The following is a 25,019-nucleotide window of genomic DNA, read 5'->3' on the forward strand; positions in this document are numbered from 1 at the left end:
ACTCTTCTCCACGAAGTGATAGTATCTTTTTGCACTTTTTATTAATTGTAATTGCTTCTTCGTCGATAAACTCCAATGCATCTCTCCTAGCCACGCTTTAATTTGCTGTTTGTAATTTTTCTTTCATGTCTGTATTTTACTTATTTATTTTTATTTATATATAAATAAATAAATTTACTCCGCAAATAGGGCCTTTTTGCAACGAACATACCCCCCCCCCCCCTCCGGCGCCAACAACCAATGGGGCCCCCCCCAGCAAAAAATTCTGCGGACGCCCTTGCCTGGAAGGCTCAGTTTTCTCTATAAATGAAATCATGCAGGAAATACTCCACCAGTGATGTGAACAGGATTCGGTCTAAGGCCGGAGAAAATATGGAGGACTCGTTTTCCGACGCCTGTAATGTACGGCTATCGTCTAACCATTCGAGCTGTGTGTCGTAATTGTCATCCAGCGCAAAGGGCGACTCTTTACCTTAGTTTCACATCGTATATTCAGGAATTCTGACCTTGTCGTATTTTTCAAAAAAATGAGACGTGTGGGCCTGAAAATCAAGATTGCAAAAAGAACGTAACGCACGTTTCTGCAGTGAAAAAATACTTTGTTTATTAACTGTAGTGGTTGCTGCCCAAACAGCCTGGGTATGGTTTAAAAGATATTACAACCGCGATTTGACTTTAGTGGGAACTTTCTTTGTTGTTTGCCTCTAAATGAACAGGGACAGTATTTTAGCAGTCCTAGCAGTGCATTGTAGCCCGGTAAGTCATGAGATAAGAAGCGGCTTCTAGATACGAGGGGGTACCCAAAATAAACCGGACTAAATTTTTTGCTCGGCAAAGCTTCTTTGGTACCGCGCTTTGCCACTAGGAGCGCATAGAACGAACATTCCAGAGTCAGTAAGCCGAGTGCCATCGTTGAAGGAGGTCAGGCTAGTTTAGGCAGAGTTTTAGAGTGACGACTGTTTTGTGTGAACGTCGTTTTTGCAATGGCTGATTTTCGTGAACAGCGTGCGCCGGTGAAATTACGATTTTTGCTAGGAAAAAGTTGAATGGAAACTTGAAATATTAAGAAAGATGTACAAGGACGATGCTATGGGGACAACTCAAGTGTTCCTGAATCGAATCCTGAATCAAAGCAACAATCATGCCAATGAAAAACTTCAAATTCACCTCGCCTCAAGAAATTTGCTTGTCAGGTGAAACCAAACCTCAAAACAATGCTGATTTGTTTTTTCGACGTGAGAGGAGTCGTCCATTGAGAATTTGTTCCGCAGGGTCAGACAGTTAGCCAGGGTTTCTATTTGGATGTTTTGAAAAGATTGGGCAACAGTGTGCGGTGGAAGCGGCCAGATTTTTGGCGGTCGGGTGACTGGTTTTTCCATCATTGCAATGCCTCTGCTCACACCACCCTGTCTCTACGACAATTTTGGACCAAAAATGGCATGACTCCTATTCCTCAACCCTCATACTCTCCCGACCTTGCCCCGTGCTACTTTCTTTGTTTCCTAGAATGAAAAAATAGGTGAATGGAAAGCGTTTCGCTGATGTTGCTGAGGTGAAGAAAAAAACGACGGAGGCACTGTGAAGCATCACAAAAGATGAATTTAAACAATGTTTTGAAAAATAGAATGAAAGATTCGACAAGCGTATCATTGAAAGTGGGGAATACTTTGAAGGAGATTGAAGGTCTGTGCTTAAAATGTGAAGAAATAAGTTGAAACAAAAATAAGTCCGGTTTTTTTTGGGTACCCCCTCGTAGATACCACTTCTCGGCTTCCACGCCGGAGAAGAAAATGGCTCGACCATGATAGGCTACTTTATGTGTCTTCACTCGAGGGTGACATGGTGTCCAAGGTGACCGAAGGTGATATGGTGACCTGTCGCTAGGGCCTAAGATAAGCATGCGAGCAGCACGGCGCATCAAACATCGAAACCAATTTTAAGAGTGGTCTATAGACTGTCTATACACTTCTTATAGACTCTATATTGCTTTCCTATTCATATTTCTTTTCGTCTATTCGTAGTTTATAGACTGTAGGAAATTGGTCGAGTTCGGGAATCGAACCCCGGTCTCCAGAGTGCGAGACGAGCATGCTAACCACTCCGCCATGCCAGCTCTTTTTTTTGTCTTTATTGCCTGTTTTGACAGATTAGAACAGATCATAAGCAGATGTTCTGCGCAGCACTCTCGAACATCAAGAGCGGACATGTGTTTCACTCGAGTGAGAAAATCAAAACTGTTTCAGGTTTTGGAGATGAAGTTATCGAGTTGATGGGAGAGTTCCGCCATGCCAGCTCGATGGTTTGGAATGAACAAAGGCGCGTCTAGTGAATACGGTGTCTTCGTTCACTCCCATCTTCCTCCCTTCCCGTTACCGCGAGGTTCAGGTGTCCACCGAGGTATGCGAGACAGATACATTTCCTTTCCTCAAAAACCAATTTACCGACGAGCAAGGCGTAGAACCGAACGGGCGATGGCGTTCTGTGGACTCCCTGGCAGCGTTGCAAGACGCTGTCGAGTTCTAATCTTAGAGGCGATGTTGTGGTGGTGGAAAACATTTATTTACAGATAAACTTCGGGAGGTGAGGTATGAGCTGACCCAAAGGGGGCCAGCCCTCACAAGTACTAGGTGGAGGTCCCTAGTTCGGGACCCCAGTGGCGTCGGCCGCTGCCCGGGCTCGCGCGACCAGGGCCCGTTGGGCCTGCAGGTCAGAGCAGCCGAGCAGGGTCCCCTCCCAGTCCTCCCGGGTTGGGTTGGGGTGAGGGGGGATAGCAGGGTTGGAGGGGCAGGCCCACACCATGTGGTAGATGTCCGAAGACTTCTCCGCACAGTGCGGACAGCTGCCAGAGAAAGAAGGGTCAAAGTGTTTTAGAGCTGCCGGGCACAGCAAAGTATTTGTATATAGGCGAAGCAGAAGCCGCTCCTCCGCCTTTGAGAGACCTTTACACGGGCGTGGATAAAGACTATGGCCAGATTGATAAAGTAAAGAAATGTCTTTAAACGAGTAAGCTGGAGAGAATTCGAGTTCCTGATCGTCGGGGTCGGAGGGGAATGTCCGGTGAGAGAGCGCGCGGGCTTAACACCTTAACCACACATCAGTGACACAAGCAGCAACACCGCGCCTAAGGCTTTCGCCTCACCGCACTTTAGGTCAACAAAGTGCCCCCCTGAATTTTTGTCTATAGAAAGCTTATAAACTTTATAGACAAAAGTCTGGATAGTCTATATATTCTCGTCTATATATATAGCACGTATATATATCAGTCTATATATAGCACGTAGTCCAGCTTGAAGGAAAGAAGTTGGTGGCCGCTCCCCAAGCGACAGCGAAAACAACTAGGGGGTAAAGTGCGGTTCCCAGCTTGTCTGGCTGTTGAGACACACAGCAGGAGAAAATAACGATTTAAATTTGTTACCGGTTGCGTGCGCATACGACGTGATCATCCATGTATACTACTGTATTACTGTATTACAAACACACACACACACTCACACGCACGCGCACACACAGGCGCGCACACACACACACGCACACACACACGCGCGCACGCACGCACACGCGCACACACACACACACACACAGACGGCCACACACACACACACACACACACACTGGCTGGCACTGTCATCGCGATGAGCAGACGCACGTGAAACTCATGTCTTGAACGCACACACCGACACGTCATTAACACATATTGGAGTAGGGGCTCCATGAAAACACAAATGTAAACCATGTAAACTGTGTATCAAGCAAGTATATAGTGCACAGGCGGTCACAGACGGCTATCCAGGGCTATTTCGCACAAAAATTTGAGCACGGCCTTCGTCACACGCCACCAATCAGCACGTTTCGCCTTGGCGCCTATGAGAGTTTCTTCAGAGATAGGGCGAGAGTCCAGTTGTCTCACAGTCGCTTACAATGTTCACCTCTCAGCAGTGTCGTTCGGGAACTCGCAAAGAAGGCGTCCTATAGTCTCTGAGTGTGGCACTGTACGCAGTTTGGGTTGGTTTCTATTCCGATCTTGTGAAAGTAGTGTTTGGTGTAGGCAACGCCAAGCCGTAACCGGTGGAGTAAACTCCCTTGACGTCGCATTACCCTAATGGCAGATGAAATCGTGAGCCGGCGTCAAGCTTAGATATGCGGTCCTGTTGATGGCTTGAATCGTTCCAGTGCAACTGCATTGCGGCTTGCATTAAATGCGCCAGCAAGGCTCCAATGTAAGATCTGGAAAAGGCTATTTCAATGAAAGCACCATCATCAAGTGCTAGCCGAGCCTCGGCATCCGCACGCTCGGTTAATTGGAGAGACATGGGAGAGGCCTATGCCTTGTAGTGAGCGTATTCATGCTGATGATGATGATGATGATGATGAAGTTAATATCGTCGTTCTTCTGGAAGTGCAGAAGATTCTTGATTGGTGGCTGGCTGCCTTCGCACCGCCCTATCACCGCTTCCTTGGAACCTGGCACGCAAAGCTTCCAAAAGTAAATATAACAACCATTTTAATGACTTCTGTGCTTCCTTCATACCCAGAACTTTAAGCTCGTCATTATTTTAAATGAGACGGTACAAACTGCACGCTTACAGCGTCACGCAGAAGCGCAAGAACAGTCCTTTCTTGGTGTAATACGGAACCATCTTTAGTAGTCCATGGATTCGATCTAATTCTAAGTAGAGGAAAATATCATTTATTAGTTGCACCCGCCGTGGTGGTTCAATGGCTTTTGCATGCGGCTGTTGATCACATTCCGCCGCGGTGGTTAAGCGGTTAAGGTGGTGGTGTAAAACACTTATTTCTACTATTTACAAAAGATGTATTGCTTGAACCGGGCCTGAAGGGACCGGCCCTCACAGTCTCTGGGAGGGATTCCTAGTCCGGTACCCCTGTGGCCTCAGTGGCGGCCTGGACTCTTTTCATCAGGGCTCGTTGGTACTGGAGAGTTGAGGAGCTGATCAGGGCAGCCTCCCAGTCCTCTCGGCTGGGGGGGAGGGAGCAGGAGTGGCAGATCATGCCCACACCATGTGATACGTCTCCGCAAACACCTCCCCACAGTGTGGACACTCGCCCGAAAAGGCCGAACTAAAATGTTTAAGCACTGCCGGGCACAGCATCGCTTTGGTGTAGAGGCGGAGAAGCCAGCTCTCCTCCGACTTCTTGAGGCCTTTACAGGGGGGTGAGTATCGGCCGTGAGAGGTTTGATACAGGGGAGAGATCTCCCGAAAAGTATTAGCCGGATTCCAATCAGGAGCCGAATCAGGCAGCGGGAGAGACAATGCCCGGCGGTTAAGCGCGCGGGCGATGTCGTCCGCTACTTTATTTCTCTCTATCCCCACATGTGCTGGGGCCCAGATGATAGTGCGCTGGGCTGAGAAACCCCGGTACTCTCGTCTATGTAAAATTTGCAAGGCACGATCCGAATTTGTCTCTGTTCAAAATTACGGCAGCTCCCCTTGAGTCGGTGATGATGACTCGGGACGCTGGATCCGCGGCTGCAAGTGCGATAACAACTTCCCCCGCGAATGTAATGTTAGGGGCACGGAAGGTGAGGCCCAGAACTGAGGTGTTTTGGTGGACGACCGCCACCGTGTACCAACCCCCATGGTGTGGACCGGCCGCGTCCGTGTAAAATACCCCTGATCGAGCACCATACTGCTCGGAAATGGCATCCGTTCGCGCGAGGTCGCGGCCATCATGGTCATCCTTTGTCATGTTATTCGAGAGGGGACGAACCTACAGGGCGAAGTGCCAGGCCTCGGAGAGGGATACCCACTTCTCCTGTTGGGTTGTGATGAGAAGGCGGGTCAGAAGGCGGATACCCACAGGTATTTTGCTTAACCGCAATTATTGGCTTTTGAGATGAGCCTCGCGCAGCTCCCCAAAAGCATTCGTCATACCCAGACCGAGGCGTTGGTTGGATATAGCAATGGGGAGGTCGAGGGCTCTCTTGTAGATTTTGCGAAGAATCACTTCGAGAGCGTTCTCATCGCATTTGCGCAGGTGGAGGTACGGTGCCGAATACAGGGTTCGGCAGGATACGAATGCATTGGCCAGCCGCAGGGTGTCTTTTCATCCCAACCGCCCCCCCCTGTTTGTCTGATACCCGGCGGACCATACGGCCCACCTAGTACCTAGTCCCCCCCCCCCCCCCCCCCCCCTTGCGGAGCTTTTTTCAGCGTGGTGTCAATCTTGCGGCTCCTATGTATGTAAAGTCCACTTCGATTTCCTCGTGTTTTTTTTTACTTTTTTTTATTTTTTGTACTTTGTACTTTTGTACTTTGGATTGGCGCGTATGTGCACGAATTCCGATTTGCTCGGGGAGCACTCAAGGCCGCACCGGCGTGCATAATCGTCCACAATGGCCACCGCTTGCTGCAGGTTGGCCTCTATTTCTCCAACCGATTCGCGTGTTGCCCAGAGGGTGATATCATCCGCGTACAGAGCATGCTGCACACTGGGGACCTCCCCCAGCAGAAGAAGCTTCATCATAGCCGATTGAAGAGAAGAGGCGAAAGGACTGCTCCTTGTGGAGTCCCTCGCGTGTCAAGTTGGTACGGGCCATGTTCAGTGTCTTGGAGTCGGATATATGATTGCCGATCTGTGAGGGATTGCTTAATGTATTGGAATGTGTTGTACCCACTGTCCACTTGGGACAGGTGGGAGAGAGTGATATCGTGCGTCACACTGACGAACGCACTCCGCAAGTCCAGTGCGAGTACCACCTTGTAGTCGCTACGGTGCCCGACAGGATCAAGGATCTCTTTAGAAGCTGCAGCACATCTCGTGCGGACCGGAGTAGGCGGAGCCCGTACATGGTGTCTGCAAAGGCGTTTTGCGTTTCTAGGTAGGTGGACAGTCTGTCACGGACTGTGGTCTCCATCAACTTCCCCACACAAGAACTGAGAGCCGGATGTTGCCGGTATTAAGAACTTTGCCTGGTTGCTACCTCTCGCCCAGGTGGTACTGAAGTATTCGAGCAGCCGCTTGTAGGCTGGTTCGGTGGAGGGGGGGGGGGGGGGGGGTAGCGAGAATTTACCGTCACGTTGTCCCTGCCGTCCCTCGTTTCATTTTGTCCTGAAACCGCTTTGAGGTCGTGAAGCTGGAACGTTCGATCCCGCTGTGCGTTCTGAGAACCTGCATACGAGCACGCGGGACAGCGGGAATCCTGGTCTCTGTACAGATATTAATCTCGGAGCGCGTCAGCCAGCTTGGCTGTATCTCCGTTGAAGGTGTGAATTGCCCTTTGAGGATGTTTTTTGGTTTCGGTGTGGGTTTGGGTCGGATCAATGAGGGCGCGGAAAAGGCGCCATGTTCTCCGTTTCAACATTTGTCGAGCAGCTGTGTTGCATCGGCCTACCCAGTTCGAGTCGGCGAGATGGGCCGCATACTCGGCCGCTTGTTGGGTGAGTTTCGCGGTGCGGATTTTGAGTTTCCGATTGTGTTTCTGCCGGCGCCATCGGCGGACGAGGTTGTGCCGGGCCTCCCAGAGGTGAAGGAGGTGGTTGTCCACCGCCGGGTTCGCCTCTGAGAGCTGAACGTGCTGTTCGGTATCTTTGAGTTGGCAGATGAGGTGTTGTGACCTGGTAGTGTAACCTTGATCCGCTATAGCGGTAGGGTGAGTGTAGTTGGATCTGAATTTGGTTCAGAGAGAGAGAAACAACTTTATTGCCATAGATTGACGGGATTTAGGGCAGGTGGGCCTGGTGTGGCCCCCAGGTACGAACGACTTCCTGGGCCCACGAAATTAGTGTCAGTTGGATGCTCTTGTATGGCCTTCTGAGTAGTTGGTTCCATCCCTCCTCGGAGGGAGCTGGCAGTAAGGTTCGAGGGGGCGGATTTCCCACGCAACCCCAGAGGATGTGCGCTTGGGTGGCGATTTCTCCCACCAAAATCGCGTCTTTGCAGTCTGTAAAACAATGTTCAATTGTTTCAGACACATTGCACAAGCGACAGTTTACAAAAGAGACAAAAATGTCTTTCCCGGCGAGCCACGTATTGACAGGCAGAGTTTCGGTGTGTAATTTATAGAAAAATGTTTTGGTGCAAGGAGAAATCGGCATTTATCTCAAGTCAACTTTATTCTAGACATGTAAAGAAAATCACATGGATGGCTGAGGAGGAGGGAAAAAAATCCGCAATATTGCGGCTTGACAACGTTCCCTTCCGTTACGCACTCGCTTTAAAACATCATGACCCATGAGATCAAAATAGACAGAACGATACAGTGTGTGTGTGGGGGGGGGGAAGCGTCGATATCAAATCCCTGTACAGATTCTGTCCGCCATGCCAGCTCGATAGTTTGGAATGAACAAAGGCGCGCGTCTAGTGAATACAGTGTCTTCGTTCAATCTTCCTCTCTTTCCGTTACGGCGAGGTACAAGTTTGGTTTATTGGTTTATTGGGGTTTAACGTCCCGAAGCGACTCAGGCTATGAGGGACGCCGTGGTGAAGGGCTCCTGAAATTTCGACCGCCTGGGGTTCTTTAACGTGCACCGACATCGCACAGTACACAGGCCTCTAGAATTTCGCCTTCATCGAAATTCAGCCGCCGCGACCGGTATCGAACCGGCGTCTTTCGGGCCAGCAGCCGAGCGCCGTAACCACTGAGACACCGCGGCGGGCGCGAGGTACAGGTGTACACCGAGATATGCGAGACAGATGCATTTCCTTTCCTCAAAAACCAATTTACCGACGAGCAAGGCGTACAGCCGAACGGGCGATGGCGTTCTGTGGACTCCCTGGCCGCTAGCGGAATGGTCACGTGACCAAATATGGCGGCGCCCATGCTCCCGCGCTGTTAAGCGTCTATAAATGCGCGCTTGCCTCAGCGTGAATGCTTTGCTAAGCAGTCCTCTTAGGAGGTGACAACGACAGGAAGAAGGGAGAAAGAGACAACGTGCACAACAGGCGCCAAAACAGCGTTAAGAACGCCTTGCAAAACGTCGTGCTAAGGATGTACAACGTTTTACCTCCCAGAGTGGTTCTACGTAATCGCTCACCGATGAATCTCAACACCTGACTGCTCAGGAACGCCGCAATGCTACCAGGCGAAGGCAACACGCCGAAGAATCGCCAGAAGAACGCGCACACCATTGCTTACGCAATTTACCCAGTTTAACTAGAGCTAAACCACTGCCCTATTTTTTTTCTTCGAGATGTGTGTCATGAGGCATAAGTAGTCTGCCGAAAACGCTTCGCAGGCTGAGGCTACGGCCGCTTATCTGTTTTTTCAGCTAGCGTCCGCTCCGGCAGACGCGGTTGTTGCGACTTGCGTTTTCCTGTCTTTTTATCTTTTCTCTTATCTTTCAACTCTTTTATATCTGCACCTGGCAGCGGTGGTGGCTCGGCTTGAGCCAGTCGGCAGGCCCGTGCACTTTCCTTTTCATCCTTCTCTCAGCAACAACAACACAACAACACCGTTTCGCAGAATAACTATCATTGCTATCATCATCATCAGTCAAATTAGTTTTGAAACACTAAAAATAGAAACATAAAAACAAAAAAATAAAAACATAAGTAAATTACAACCACCAAAGCATGCGACCTCTGCGAGAAATTTTATTAGCATACACCCACTGGTACAACCAAAGCTCTCTAGGCGGCGCAGCAGTCGCTAGCCGGAGCCCCGGAACCAGCGCGACTGCTCTGCCGCTCTACCGGTTGTTCTACCAGCCTTTGTCGTTCCGCCAGCTGCACATCGTGAGCTCCTGCCACACTTGCGGAGTGTTTTAAGTGTATGTAGTTCGCCGTGTCATCATCGTTCATCGTCCAGTGTCACTCCTGACCGAACTCGGATATGGCCACGTTTCCAACCAGAGAACAAGACCCCATGGTGCGGTGCCCGCTCAACCCTACACACCAGTGCAGACTGAGCAGGTTGTGCATTCACCTGTCCAAGTGTAAAAAGAACAACCCTGCTAATGACATCTGGCCCTATTCGGCGTCCCACATCGAGTTGTCTTCGGAGTTGCAGAGCCACACGCTCAAACCTTCAGAAAGGCCTGGACCCATGGTCTCAACAGGCCCTGCGCACAACGACCCGTCGCCACCACCGCCACCACTGCCACCATTGCGCACCGAGCCAGTGGCACCGACCAGTCGTCCCGGCCTACATCCCGGCCCGCCGACACCACCGCGAATCGGACCAGTGGCACCGACCAGTCGTCCCGGCCTACATCCCGGCCCACCGACACCACCGCGAATCGGGCCATTGGCACCGACCAGTCGTCCCGGACTACATCCCGGCCCGCCGACACCATCGCGCACCAGGCCAGTGGCACCGACCAGTCGTCCCGGCCTACATCCCTGCCCGCGGACACCATCGCGCACCGGGCCATTGGCACCGACCAGTCGTCCCAGCCTGCATGCCGGCCCGCCGACACCGTCGCGCACAGGGCTAGTGGCACCGGCCAATCGTCCCGGACTACATCCCGGCCCGCCGACACCATCGCGCACCAGGCCAGTGGCACCGACCAGTCGTCCCGGCCTACATCCCGGCCCGCCGACACCATCGCGCACCGGGCCATTGGCACCGACCAGTCGTCCCGGCCTGCATGCCGGCCCGCCGACACCGTCGCGCACAGGGCTAGTGGCACCGGCCAGTCGTCCCGGCCTACATCCCGGCCCGCCGACACCATCGCGCACCGGGCCAGTGGCACCGACCAGTCGTCCCGGACTACATCCCGGCCCGCCGACACCATCGCGCACCAGGCCAGTGGCACCGACCAGTCGTCCCGGCCTACATCCCGGCCCGCCGACACCATCGCGCACCGGGCCATTGGCACCGACCAGTCGTCCCGGCCTGCATGCCGGCCCGCCGACACCGTCGCGCACAGGGCTAGTGGCACCGGCCAGTCGTCCCGGCCTACATCCCGGCCCGCCGACACCATCGCGCACCGGGCCAGTGGACCCGACCAGTCGTCCCGGCCTACATCCCGGCCCGCTGACACCATCGCGCACCGGACCAGTGGCACCGACCAGTCGTCCCGGCCTACATCCCGGCCTGCCGACACCATCGCGCACCGGGCCAGTGGAACCGACCAGTCGTCCCAGCCTACATCCCAGCCCGCCGACACCATCGCGCAGCGGTCCAGTGGAACCAACCAGTCGTCCCGGCCTTCATCCCGGCCCGCCGACACCATCGCGCACCGGGCCAGTGGAACCGACCAATCGTCCCGGCCCGCCGACACCATCGCGCACCGGGCTAGTGGAACCGACCAGTCATCCCGGCCTACATCCTGGCCCGCCGACACTATCGCGCACCGGGCCAATGGCACCGACCAGTCGTCCCAGCCTACATCCCGGCCCGCCGACACCTCCGCTAACCGGGCCAGTGGCACCGACCAGTCGTCCCGGACTACATCCCGGCCGCGTGTTCGCCAAATGCAGCCGGTACAGCCAGCGATGACAGCGCCGCCCACCGGGAGGTAGCAGCCACATTAAGGCTGGTTATAAATATTCATTCAGAACGACGGCTCGACATCGCCGCTATGGCGCAGTGGATTAGAGGCGCGTTTTGCGTATGGAAGGTCGGCCGTTCGACTCCGCTCTCTGTACTGTAAATTTATTGTGTTTTTACTTTCATTTTTTTTTCATTTTTTCCCTTTTAGGTCGCAAATCGTGATGCTTAGTGGCATATAACGCCGTTTAAGCGGATTTATTATCCCTTTTAGGTAAGCCGTTGTGACAATCTTCAGTCACCGTGATCAATTCACCGTGGTTTCAAGCCTTGTGGCTGTACAGGCTGCAGTTGGCGAATACGCATCCCGGCCAGTCTCCTGGACTGCGGCGTCCCGCATACACCATTCTGAGCCTTGCGCAGAGAATAGCGATGGTGGGTCGGGGCAGAGCAACGTACGCCATAAATTGAAAAGGTCGTGGGGAACTGCTTCATTAAAACAATTTGTTTCTGGGCTGCAATCGTTTATTCAACTGAATCGACGACGCACAATGTCTTCATTCCTGTACACTTCGTTTCTTCCATGCAGACTCGGCTCTGCGCGCCAGATACAATTCTGAGGATTCTTCTGTTGATGAGTTAGACAGCTTCCACGGAAGACAAGACTGAATGCCATGGAAGGCGCGCGCTGTCATTAAGTCTTCCTTTTTTAACTCGTAAGAAAAATTCTGGGGGGCACTTCGTTGACCTAAAGTGCGGTGAGGCGAAAGCCGTAAGCGCGGTGTTGCTGCTTGTGTCCTTGATGTTTGGTTAAACTCGTTTTGTAGAAACCTTCACGCGTGAATAGTTTTATTGCGAAAGCAATACTACGCTCATGAACAGCCTTACGCGTAGCGGCGGCCGGAAGCCACGTTTGACCTTTAGAATGACCTCTGGCGTCATACCAGGGTGAGAGATGGGCTACCAAGCCGAGTCGTCGCGCAGCGGCGGTCGGTAGCCACGCGTGACATTTAGAATGACCTCTGACGTCATGCCATGCCTAGTGATTTTTGTTGATTAATCTTGTCATTTTAATTTTTAATTAGCCTCAATTAATTTTGTGTTACGACATAGCCATGTCGATGCCATCACCAAGCTTTATTATTGTTTCAATTCATTTCAATTTATTGTAGTTAATTATTTCATGTTACGCCATACTATGCCTTGTTAATGACGTCATCAGTTTTAATTAAACGACAGCTAAGATGTGACAAATAATTTCGTCTTAAAACATACTACGCCATGTTGATGACGTCATCAGTTCGGTTTACAGCTATGGTGGTACAATTGCGGACGCACACGCCGGCGAGCCATGAGCCTATAAAGACTTCCGCCTTAATAAATATGCAGATGATGTAAAATATTTATTAAAGCGAAAGCCTTTATAGACAGATTTATTAAGGCGAAAGCCTTTATAAGACTCATGGCTCGCCGGCGTCTGCATCCGCAAAAGTTGTCCCGCCCTTGCTGTCAACCAAACTGATCATGTCATAAAATCTTTTACATCATCTGTAGAAGCCGCCACGGTGGCCCAGTGGTTACGGTGCTCAGCTGCTGACTCGAAAGACGCGGGTTCGATCCCCGCCGCGGAGGTCGAATTTCGATGGAGGTAAAATTCTAGAGGCCCGTGTACTGTGCGATGTCAGTGCACATTAAAGAACCCCAGGTGGTCTAAATTTCCGCAGCCCTTCACTACGGCGTCCCTCATCGTCTTAGTCGCGTTGGGAGGTTAAGCCCCCTAAACTAAACCAAACATCATCTGTAGAAGCACGAATTAGCTGTAGTACATCACTGAAAACTGCCGTTCTTCATCCGCGTTCTACCGTTGGTGTGACATCTTTGTCTGGCACATCGTCTGCTGGAGCCTAAGTGGGAGATTAAAATAATGTCTTCATTTAATCTCTCTCTCTCTCCCTCTCTCTCTCTCTCTATCTGTGTTCTTAGTCTTTCTCGATGCGTGTAACTGGTGTGTTTCCGGAGGCGGTGTGAAAGGTCTTTCGAAGATACTTCACTTCGAGTGTTGCCTGATAGTATTTATAGTCAAGTTCACTTTCCGAGGTAGTGCGAGCTACCACGATAGGCGCCCGAGCTACAGGCGAGAGAGAGAAAGAAAGAGAGCGAGGTACAACGTAGTAGACGGACGGGTAAGAGGAGTCAGAAAGATTAAGTTGAAACACCTGTGCTGAGAGGAGTGAATGCGTTCTGAGCCGGCCGATCACCTGACAGTAGTTCCTTTCATGGCCTTTCCATTCTTGTAGACCTTTCAAACATGGCCGTCACCCCATTGTTTGCTGGAATACTGTATGCACTTGTCATTATCACTTCCGGCCGGTGCACGAAGCAACCCAGCAAGCAAAGTGGCGAAGCCCAAGCTGGGAAGTCCTGTATAGTGCCTGAGCAGGATTTCTGCCGCCCGCAATGAAAGGCCGCGTGCAATGCAGGGGGTAAGGCTACCTTCGTAGCTCTGTGTAGGAGAGTTGATGGCTTATTTATTAATGTGATAGCACTAAAAGCCACGTCATCGTTATCAGCCTGGCTACGCCCACTGCACAGCAAAGGCTTCTAAGTCTCTCCAATCAACCCTGTCCTTCGCCAGTTGCGGCCACTGCATCCCCGCAAACTTCTTAATCTCATCCGCCTACCTAACTTTCTGCCACCCCCTGCTACGCTTGCCTTCTCTTGGAATCCACTCTGTTACCCTTAAGTAACAGCGGTTATCTTGCCTTCGCATTAAATGTCCTGCCCAAACCCATTTCTTCCTGTTGATTTCGACTGGGATGTCATTAACACGCCTTTCGTCCCCCACACACTCTGCCCACTTCCAGTCTCTTAACACTCACCATCATCATCATCAGCCAGACTACGCAGACTGCAAGGCAAAGGCCTCTCCCATATGTCTCTCCAATTAACCCTGTTCATTGCCAGCTGCGCGTACCGTGTCCCCGCAAAATTTCTGCCGTCCCCTGCGATGCTTGTCTTCTCTTGGAATCCACTCCGTTACCCTTAAGCACCAGCGGTTATCTTGCCTTCGCATTACAAGCCCAGCGCAAACCCATTCTTTCCTCTATCACTTACCTATCATTTTCCTTTCCATAGCTTGCTGCGTTGTCCTTAAGCCGAACCCTTTTCGTTAGCCTCCACGTCACCAAGCGGGTAATTCACATTGACGGGAGGGAAGTGTCTTAAACAGAGCGGAAGTCACGTCACTGCCAGTAAAAGCATCAACAGCACCTAATGCTGCACCAATTCCAACAAATACAGTAATTAGGTGTTCCTGTATTTTTTTTTCTGTTCCAGAAAGGCTGTGAGGCGAAAAACACGCATAAAATGACTATGAAACACTCAGTGAACGAGTTGTATAACCTCCAATTCTCCTGATCCGGGATGTCAGATAGACTCATGCTTGTATGAGGAGAATTTGATCTACTTGTGCAGTAAAGAGGTGAATAGTTCTAGCGGCTTCCGTATTGTGCTTTAAGTATGGTAATAAACCCTGCCGTTCGCGATGAACTAGCGGGGACTGTAGAAAAACTTCAATGGGAAGGTTGTTGTATCTTCACCTGTTTGGGGTAAAGGCGGGCGTTTCGGTTCGACTTTAGAGAGTTCATTTAAATCTGCCACATGCCACACATGCGCTGGCAACGTGAGCGACTTGTTGAAGGGTCGGCTCGTCTTTATCCACAGCGCCGCATCGGCTGCAGAGATGGCTAGGAAAGGTTCGGGCCTTTGTTCACTTATTATAGAAGTCTCAACGCCGTTTGGTTTAGGTTTTGTTTTCGTTTATGGAGGTTTAACGTCCCAAAGCGACGTTAAATGTCAGGGCTATGTCAGGGCTATGAGGGACGCCATAGTGAAGGGCTCTGGAAATTTCCACCACCTGGGGTTCTTTAACGTGCACCGACATCGCACAGTACACGGACCTCTAGAATTTCGCCTCCATCGAAATTCAGCCGCCGCGGCCGGGATCGAACCCACGTCTTTCGGGCCAGCAGCCGAGCGCCGTAACCACTGAGCCACCGCGGCGGGCGCGAGGTTCAGGTGTCCACCGAGGTATGCGAGCGAGATACATTTCCTTTCCTCAAAAACCAATTTACCGACGAGAAAGGTGGTGATCGTGAAAACTTTTATTTCATGAAATAGAGTTTGGGAGCCCCACAGTGGCTCCGCTGCATGGTCGGCGTCCCTAGTCCGGGACACCGCATGACGAGGCCCCGTCTCTCGCCCGTTTCACCAGAGCCCTTTGGGACTCAAGCGAGGAGCAGTTGAGGAGGGCAGTCTCCCATGCCTCTCGGGAAGGGGTAGGGGAAGGGGGCAGGTGGGGATTTTGAGTACATGCCCACACCATGTGGAAGATATCACAGGTCTCCCCACAGTGCGGGCATCGCCCATCCGTGTTAGGATCGTAATGCTTTAAGATTGCAGGACAGAGTAGAGTACCTGTCTGCAGGCGCCTTAAAGTTCGCTCCTCCGTCTTACTCAGCCCCTTAGCAGGGGCCGGGAAAAGGCGGTGGTTGTCGCTATAATGCGTTATTATTTCCTTGAATCGCAGCAGCGGCTTGTTAGTCTCCGAGCCAGAAGAGCAGGGATGAGGAGCCCGGTGAATAAGCGCTCGGGCAGCCGCGTCAGCGGCCTCATTACCTCGTAAGCCCTGGTGGCCAGGAGCCCAAATGATTCTTTTCGGTGTTGGATGAGTGGCAGTCCGTCTTAGAATGCAAGCAGCTAAGGGGGAGATCTCCCCTGCCAAGTAATGATGACATGCTTTTCGGGAGTCAGTGATGATTATTCTCGAAATGGCGTGAGCGGCAGCAAGCGCTATCGCTACTTCCTCGGCTCGCATTGTATTCGGGGCTCGAAAGGAGAGTCCATCAACGTGCATTTCCTGGTGAACGACAGCGGCCTTGTAAAATCCCGTGGGCGATGGCCCTGCTAGTCTACATAATACACCGGGTCGGGAGCCGTGTTGTCTCTCAACAGCCCGAGCCCGCGCTTGTCGTCTGTTTTCGTGCATGTCGGTGTCCATGTTACGGGGGAGCGGGGAGACCCAGAGCATATGGCGCCACAGTACTGGGATACGCTCCGCCTCCTCTGGAGTGCAGTCGTGCTGGATGTGTAAGCGGTTTAGCAGGCGGCGCGCGGTGGCCGTCTGCATGAGCCGCGTGTATTGGTTCACGAGGTGGACCTCCCGCAGCTCCTGGTAGGAGTTTAGCACCCACAATGCCTTGAGTTTGGCATTAGGTGTAGCCATGACGAGGCGCGAATAGACACCATCATCCGCAAGGCAACGAGAAAGGCCAATTTACCGACGAGCAAGGCGTACCGCCGAACGGGCGATGCGTTCTGTGGACTCCCTGGCAGCTGGCGGAATGGTCACGTTACCAAATATGGCGGCGCCCATGCTCCCGCGCTGTTAAGCGTCTATAAATGCGCGCTTGCCTTAGCGTGAATGCTTTGCTAAGCAGTCCTCTAAGGAGAAGCTTGACAACGACAGGAAGAAGCGAGAAAGAGACAACGTGCACAACAGACGCCAAAACAGCGTGAAGAACGTCTTGCAAAGCGTCGTGTTAAGGATGCAGCTCGGCGACAACGTTCTACCTCCCAGAGTGGTTCCATGTCATCGGTCACCGATGAATCTCAACACCTGACTGCTCATGAACGCCGTAGTGCTACCAGGCGAAGGCAACGCGCCGAAGAATCGCCAGAAGAACGCGCACACCATTGCTTACGCAATTTACCCGGTTTAACCAGAGCTAAACCACTGCCAATTTTTTTTTTCTTCGATAAGTGCGCCATGAGGCATAAGTCGTCTGTCGAAACCGTTTCGCAGGCTGAGGCTACGGCCGCTTATCTGTTTTTTCAGCTAGCGTCCGCTCCGGCGGACGCGGTTGTTGCGACGCGCGTCTTTCCTGTCTTTTTCTTTTCCGGAGCCCTTCACTACGGCATCTCTCATAGCCTGAGTCGCTTTGGGACGTTAAACCCCAATAAACCAAACCAAACCTCACCCAGCGCCGGGAACAGCGACGTTCTCACTCCTCTAGAAGAACATTAATCACTCGGGAGCAATCTTCACAGGAATCACCCCCAATAACCACTGGACCACAATCATGTGCCGACCACCCGTTAACCGTGACTACCCCGATAGTGGATAAAATTTGGCGCTCATGAAGCAGTTGACCTCCCTCATCATAGAAGCTCTTCGGCCTAGCCATGGATAGTGCATCATCTATGGTGGTGCAGTGGAACTGTCGAGGCTTTGCTAATAAGGCCACTGAGGTGAATATCCGCCTTCGTGACGGAAAGTTGAAGGCATGGGCGTTCCTGTTGCAAGAGCATAATTCACTACCACGCCTTTCAGGATTCTGCGCATACAATTCACCCTCGATACCTGATCGCCGTTGCATCGCCTCCTCCCTCACCCCAGGTAAATCTGCAATTTATATTCACAGCTCCATTCCCCATACTCCGCTAGACCTTTCACGGTGGTGCAACACACGTCAAGAGGTCGTCGCCATTCTTGTCAAACCAGCACGCACCCCTCTCATTCTAGTTTCTTTTTATGGCCGTCCTAGCTCCGCATCTCCCAATCTTGGATGGGTACGTTTTCTTCGTTGTACCAACCCGGGTATCCCTATTCTAGTTGGTGGAGACTTCAACGGCGCACACACTTCGTGGGGTTACCCAGCAGATTCCTCAAGGGGTGCGCACATCCATGGCAGCTTTTCAGATAATTCCTTTCAACTTTTAAACCACCCGAATACCTCTACCCGCCCAAGAGGTGGCCCGTATTCACCTGACTTGACTCGGTGGTTAGGGCCCGGTAACCCTCGTTGGGATGTTGAATCAGACTCGTGGGGTAGTGATCACTGCCCTATTTTAGAGCGCAGCTCTTTGGCGTCCGTTCCTGGGTTTCGCGTCGTCGTCGGCGTCGGCCTCGTAACCAGCTCCGCCCCCAATGTCACGCTTTTCAATTGGTCGAAATGCTCGTGACGTCACAGTGCGCGAATTTCAAATGGGGCCAATTGTACTTTGGCTAGTAACCATGCAACCAATCAAAGGGATCGTATAGTGATGCTGCAACTAAGTTGGACTGAGTTTAGTTAATTGCTTAATTAATCAATTAGCCTAATTAATATAGAGGAGAATGAAGAGGTCAGAAGAAAAGAAAAGAAAGACGCGCGCCGCAGCACAGCGTCCGCGGAAGGAGACGCTGCTGAAAAAAAAAACAGACAAGTACGAAGCCGCGTTCCCTCCACCACCACGCACTTCCCCACTCAGTAAGACGTTGCTCGTTTCATATACGTTGTGTCGAACATCCTAGACAGTTCCAACAATTGACAGGTTAATGACAGAACACGATGGATAGAAATTCAAGAATATAAATAGAAATAGCCTAATTAACCTTTCTAGTTAGACCGCATAAATCAATAAAACCGAGAACGAAATTGGTCGAGTTGGGGAATCGAACCAGGGTCTCCGGAGTGCGATACGAGCACGCTAGCCACTCCGTAATGCCAGCTGAATGGTTTGAAATGAACAAAGGCGCGTCTAGCTAATACGGCGTCTTCGTTCACTCCCATCTTCCCCCTTTCCCTTACGGCGAGGTGCAGGTGTCCACCCAGATATGCGAGAGAGATACATTTCCTTTCCTCAAAAAATAAATTTACCGTCCAGCAAGGCGTACAGCCGAATTGGCGATGGCGTTCTGTGGACTCCCTGGCAGCGTTGCAAGACGCTGTCGCGTTCCACTCTTACAGGCGAAGCTTAACATGTTAACCACACATCAGCAACACACGCAGACAGCCAATGTAAGAGACTTTCTCTCGAAGCGTCAGGCCTTCCTCAAGATTGAGGATGACGAATACGGACCATACACGATGGGTACACGGGGTACACCCCAAGGGGCGGTCTTGTCGCCACTTCTTTTCAACATTGCCATGATGCAGCTTCCCCACCAATTGGCCCGGGTGGAAGGCATTCATCACGCACTATACGCGGACGACATAACAATTTGGACTACCGAAGGGAGCCTTGGGGAAATGGAGGACCGCCTTCAGCGGGCCGCCACCATAACCGATAGCTACGCTATCAGCTGTGGTCTCCAATGTGCTCCCGCAAAATCGGAACTTCTGCACATCAGATCCGATCCTAAGGACAACACGAGTTTGCAAATCTCTCTGACGGGAGGCCCTATCAAAGAGGTCGGGGAGCTCCGCATACTAGGTCTGTTCATCCATAACAGGCTCAGCCCGGAATCCACTATTGCCAAACTCAAGCGCGTAGGCGAACAGGTCGGACGCATGATCCATCGCGTTTCTAACAAGCGCGGCGGGTTGCGAGGCAGGGACGCGCTTCGGCTCGCCCATGCCTTCGTGACCAGCAGGATCCTCTACTCCGCTCCCTACCTTCGCACTACGAAACAACACGAAATAAGAATCGACACCATCGTTAGAAAGGCTACAAAGCGAGCACTGGGCCTCCCAGTGGCCACCTCCAATGCTAAGTTGTCGGCGTTGGGGGTGATAAACTCCTACCAGGAGTTACGAGAGGCCCACCTCGTGAACCAATATACGCGACTCTCGCAGACGGCATCCGGGCGCCGCCTGCTAGACCGCTTGCACATCCAACACGAGTGCACTCCAGAGGAGACGTGTCGGATTCCGGAGCTATGGCGTCACAAGCTCTGGGTCCCTCCACTCCCGCGCAACATGGACACACATACACACGAAGGCAGACGAGAGGCGCGCGCTCGGGCCCTCGAACACCAACACGGATCCAAACAGGGTGTATACTACGTTGACGTGGCAGGGCCGTCGCCCAATGGATTCTACACGGCCGCAGTAGTTCACCAGGATCAATGCGTTAACGGGCTCTCCTTTCGAGCTCGAAATTCAGCACAGGCTGAGGAAGTAGCCATTGCGCTTGCCGCCTCGGACTTGAATTCGAAGGTAATCGTGACAGATTCGCGTAGAGCCTGTCAACACTACCTGGCTGGCGAGATTTCACCTTTAGCCTGGAGTATATTAAAGCGCGCAGTGAGGGAATCGGACCCTTCGCCCAAACGCATAGTTTGGACTCCAGGCCATCAGGGCGTTAGAGGTAATGAGGCTGCGGACGCGGCTGCCCGAGCGCTTACCTACCGGGCACCTCACCCAGGCTCTTCCGGCTCGGAGATTGTGCAACCGCTTCTGCGGTTCAGAGAAATTCTGGACGACTATTGCGAACGCCATCGTCTTTTCCCGGTCCCTGCTAAGGGCCTGAGTAAAGCTGATGAGCGAACTCTGAGGCGCTTGCAGACCAACACTCTGTTGTGTCCTGCAATAGTGAAACATTTCGACCCCAAAATCGATGGGCGCTGCCCTCACTGTGGGGAAGTTTCCGATACCTTCCACATGGTTTGGGCCTGTCAAAAGAATCCTTCCCTTCCCCCCAATCCTTCCCCTTCCCGAGAGGCATGGGAGGCAGCCCTGCTCAACTGCTCGGGGCTGGAGTCTCAAAGGGCTCTAGTCCAACGGGCGCGAGTAGCGGCCTCGTCCAGCGGGGTCCCGGACTAAGGACTCCACCTATGTAAACGGCCATTTTTGGTCTGAAAACTCTCCTGTTGTTTATTAAAAAGTTTTCACCACCACCACCAATGGACGCGTCATTCGATGGCAGCACTTGATTCATCATTCACAACCACATTCTTAACGTACGCTCCCTTGCCGCACATGCCAAGGACGCACACCACGATCACATTCTGCGCCATTCCTCTGTACTTTGCTTTGCTGAAACCTGGATGGATCCCGAAGAGCCTCTCGAAATCATAGATTTCCTATACTGCTGTGGTGCTCGCAGAGACCACAACATAGCGGCGGGAGTCGCTATCTACTTGCGCACAGGTCTCTCTGCAATACCAGTCGAAATGTTTGGCACGTCACATGAAGTTGGCGAACTGTGCGGCGCAAAGTTGCCCAACGGCTTGCTGGTAGTAGCTGCCTACTTCGCCCCTACCGCACTCACGAAAGACGTCGTGCACTTCCTGCAACTCGCATTAACCGTCCATCGATCCACACCGATGTTAGTAGTGGGGGACTTTAATGTTGACATAAAGACAAACAGCAATTTCCTAACACTTATGCGGGAGAACATCCCGTTCCTCTCGCTCGTAACGCGTCCAACGGCTGTGACAACCTCGCGAGGCACTTGTATAGATCTCGTCTATGAGAATCAAGCATTGGTGTACCAAGTCGAACATATATCAGTCTATTTCTCCGACCACAAAGCTTCCTTCATGACTGTCAAGAACTTAGTGGAGTCTTTGTTAAAGGAATACGTGTGAAAAATAAAAAAAAATTCTGTGATAGCGCATACATGTGTTGCTCGATTTCTTTGCCTCAATCTATCGAAAAGGTGAAACAGCTTATTTGCTGCGCTCAAATTTCGCATTAGGAAGTAACGTAATCGTCGGGAATTTTTATCTCCCTCACTCCTTCGCGTCTACGGAAAGTACGCCGCAGCGTACGCATAACATCATGGGACTCTGTACGCGCTGACAATCGTTTAACTACATTCAACCCGTCTTCAGCAGTGTCTACCCTCTCTGATGTTCTCGCAACTCATACTATTACCAGTACTGTAAATGAAGGCGACCCAAACCCGGACATACACCTCCTGAATCTGTGGGCTCTTCGTCGCCAGGCCGATCATTATGCTTCTCGCAACCCTGAGGACCCCTTGGCTCTTCCCTCTCTTCACCGAGCTACCGCCCGGGCGCGCCGTTATGCAAAGCAACTAGGCAGGAAACGCTGGGCTGCATGGTGTGCCCGCCTGTCCTTTACGCAGGGCAATCGACATCTTTGGAGAGTGTTTCACGCCATGGAGCGCCCTTCTCAGGTTGCAGATTACACTGAAAGCATTCGCCTCGCGCTGAATGTGGACGAAGATACATTTGCACAACAAGCGGCCCGTCAGTTTTTTCCACACCATGACTGCACCCCTACATCTCCTCCAGTCTTATCGGTTACAGAGCCTTCCGATGAGGTTACTTCTGATCTAACTATGACAGAATTGCTAGCCTCCATTGAACGCCTCAAAACTACCACTTCTCCCGGGCACGACGGCATACCAAACTCTTTATTCCGTAACTTGGATGGGTCTGCTTTGCAAACCCTACTGGATACTTTCAACCAAGTGTGGCGTTCTGGTGTCATCCCTGGAGAGTGGAAGCATTCTATTGTGGTCCCAATACCCAAGTCAGGTCAGCCTCCAGTATCTCTTTCGGCCCTTCGTCCAATTTCTCTCACGCCTACCATCTGCAAGCTTTACGAAAGCATTCTCGCCGCACGCTTGTCGTGGTGGCTAGAATCACACGATTGTTACCCAGATTCCCAAATAGGTTTCCGTCCCCAAATTGGAACGGAGGATGGTCTTGCTACTTTGGCTACTGACGTGCTTCACCACTCTCCGCATAGTCACCTCGTTCGAACGGTGATCGTGACAGACATAACAAAGGCATATGATAACATCCTTCACTCTGCCATTCTTGCCTCCCTTCAAACTCTTGGTCTCCCTCACCGGTTTCTCCTATCCATTCACGCCTTTTTAACAAATCGTACCTTCAGTGTACGGGTCCATGGAAAGCCCTTTGGTAACTTCACTTCTAATAGAGGAGTGCCCCAGGGCTCCGTTCTCGCCCCCACATTATTCAATGTGGCTTTTATTCCTCTTGTTAGAGCCCTAGAGACCATCCCTTCTATCCGTGTGCTTGCGTACGCCGATGACATAACCTTGTGGTGCTGTCACCCAGATGCGTCTATCCATTAGTCGGCCCTCCAACATGCGCTAGATGTCTTGACATCTCGCCTCCCACCTCTGGGTCTAACCCTATCGCCTACTAAGTCATGTTTCATTCGCATTGGTAACAAAGCCGGCTTACGGAAAGCTGCCCCTTTAAATTTTGCAGTAGATAGTTCTCCGATTCCTCAGGTAGAAACTGTTCGTATTCTTGGCCTCCTCCTTCATACCTCTGGGACTGGCACCCCTTGGCTGACAGCCACACGCAAATCAGCTAACGCTACAATAGGTCTGATTCGTCGCATAGCTATGCGATCTGGTGGCGCACGTGCTCATACGGCCCGCCAGCTTGTGCGCTCTATCCTTCAGCCACGGATAATATATCAGGCACAATTTCAACGTCTCACCCGCAGACAGTGGGACTCCCTTGAGGCTATCAATCGTGAGGCTATGCGCGCCATAACATTTTTGCCTCGTTTGACACCCATACCCGTGCTTCAGGAGTTCGCCCAAATTAATACTCTCAGTGAACTCATCGACCAGCGGGTGGCAAACAGAGCTCGCAAACAGTCTCTACAACTTCATCGTTTAAAGACGCTCCCTCCGTGGTCGTATTGTCAGCTCACAGACAATCGCCCCACTGTTTCCCCGTCGGTATCAGCCGCGTATCTGCCTGAAGGGTGCATATTGTACACCGATGCATCACATACTGCAGAGCGGGGAGTTACTGCTGTATATAGTCCCTCCCATCCGCATCTCAACTCTCGTGCGACGTACACCGCAGATACATGTACCCCCCTGGCATTGGAACTTCAAGCCATTTACAATGCCATTGCTTCCCTTCCGCTCGTTCCTACATTCAATGCAGTTCATATTTATACAGACTCCCTCGCCGCCCTTAAACAGTTTAAGGCTGTTCGACGCACATTCCAGATTACACAATCAATTCACCTACTCTGCGCAAAATACCCATGTCCTGTACGCATACACTGGATTCGCGGTCATGCTCACGATCCACATAACATTCAAGCAGATGCTATGACTCACATTGACACATCAGACGATCCGCCACCTTCCCCTCTTCCCCCAGATCCGTTCCTGTCCCATGTCTCCGATTCACAAGCTCTGCGCCAGCGAACACGCGCTCTAATTCCTCCGTGTTCGCACCCTCTCCCCCGTAGTCTTACTCGGCAGGAGGAGGTATCAGTGCGCCGGATTCGGGCAGGGGCGGCCCTGACCCCTTCTGTCCGTTATCGGTGGGGTGATAAATATCTGCCAGCAACTGACAGGTGCCCTCACTGCGGCGCTGCACCGGACATTTGTGATGTGCGGCACCTGTTGTGGACTTGCCCAGCGACGGCCCCCATTAGAAAACGGCTCCTCAGGGAGGTCGGCCTGTGGTGGAACCGCGACGGGGACTATGTGAAGTGGACAATGGACAATCACTTCACAAGCAGCCTATGCGAGTACCTCGCCGAAACTGGTCTACACTCCTTCTTTTAACTCTCTGTAACCTACATTCCACTCCCCCTTTTCTCAACTTATGCCTCATGGCAGACTTCTCGAATAAAAAAAAAATACAAGAACTAGACAGTGAAAAATAGAAACGAGCGACTTCACTGAAATGCGCGCATTATTTTTTCTTCGCGGATGAAAATATACCAAATCTGGACGCAAAGTACCTTCCCGACAATTTCAGCGATATTATTGCATTGTTCGCTGCACTGAACAGTAAAATTGCAGTGCTCTGCATGCTTCTTAAATGCGATTACACCGTCCGATTTTTAGTTTCTAAATCTCGCGAGTATGTTGCTCG

Source organism: Amblyomma mixtum, chromosome 9 (assembly GCF_055824585.1).
Source record: "Amblyomma mixtum isolate Tamu chromosome 9, ASM5582458v1, whole genome shotgun sequence".
In the NCBI taxonomy this organism is placed as follows: Eukaryota; Metazoa; Arthropoda; class Arachnida; order Ixodida; family Ixodidae; genus Amblyomma; species Amblyomma mixtum.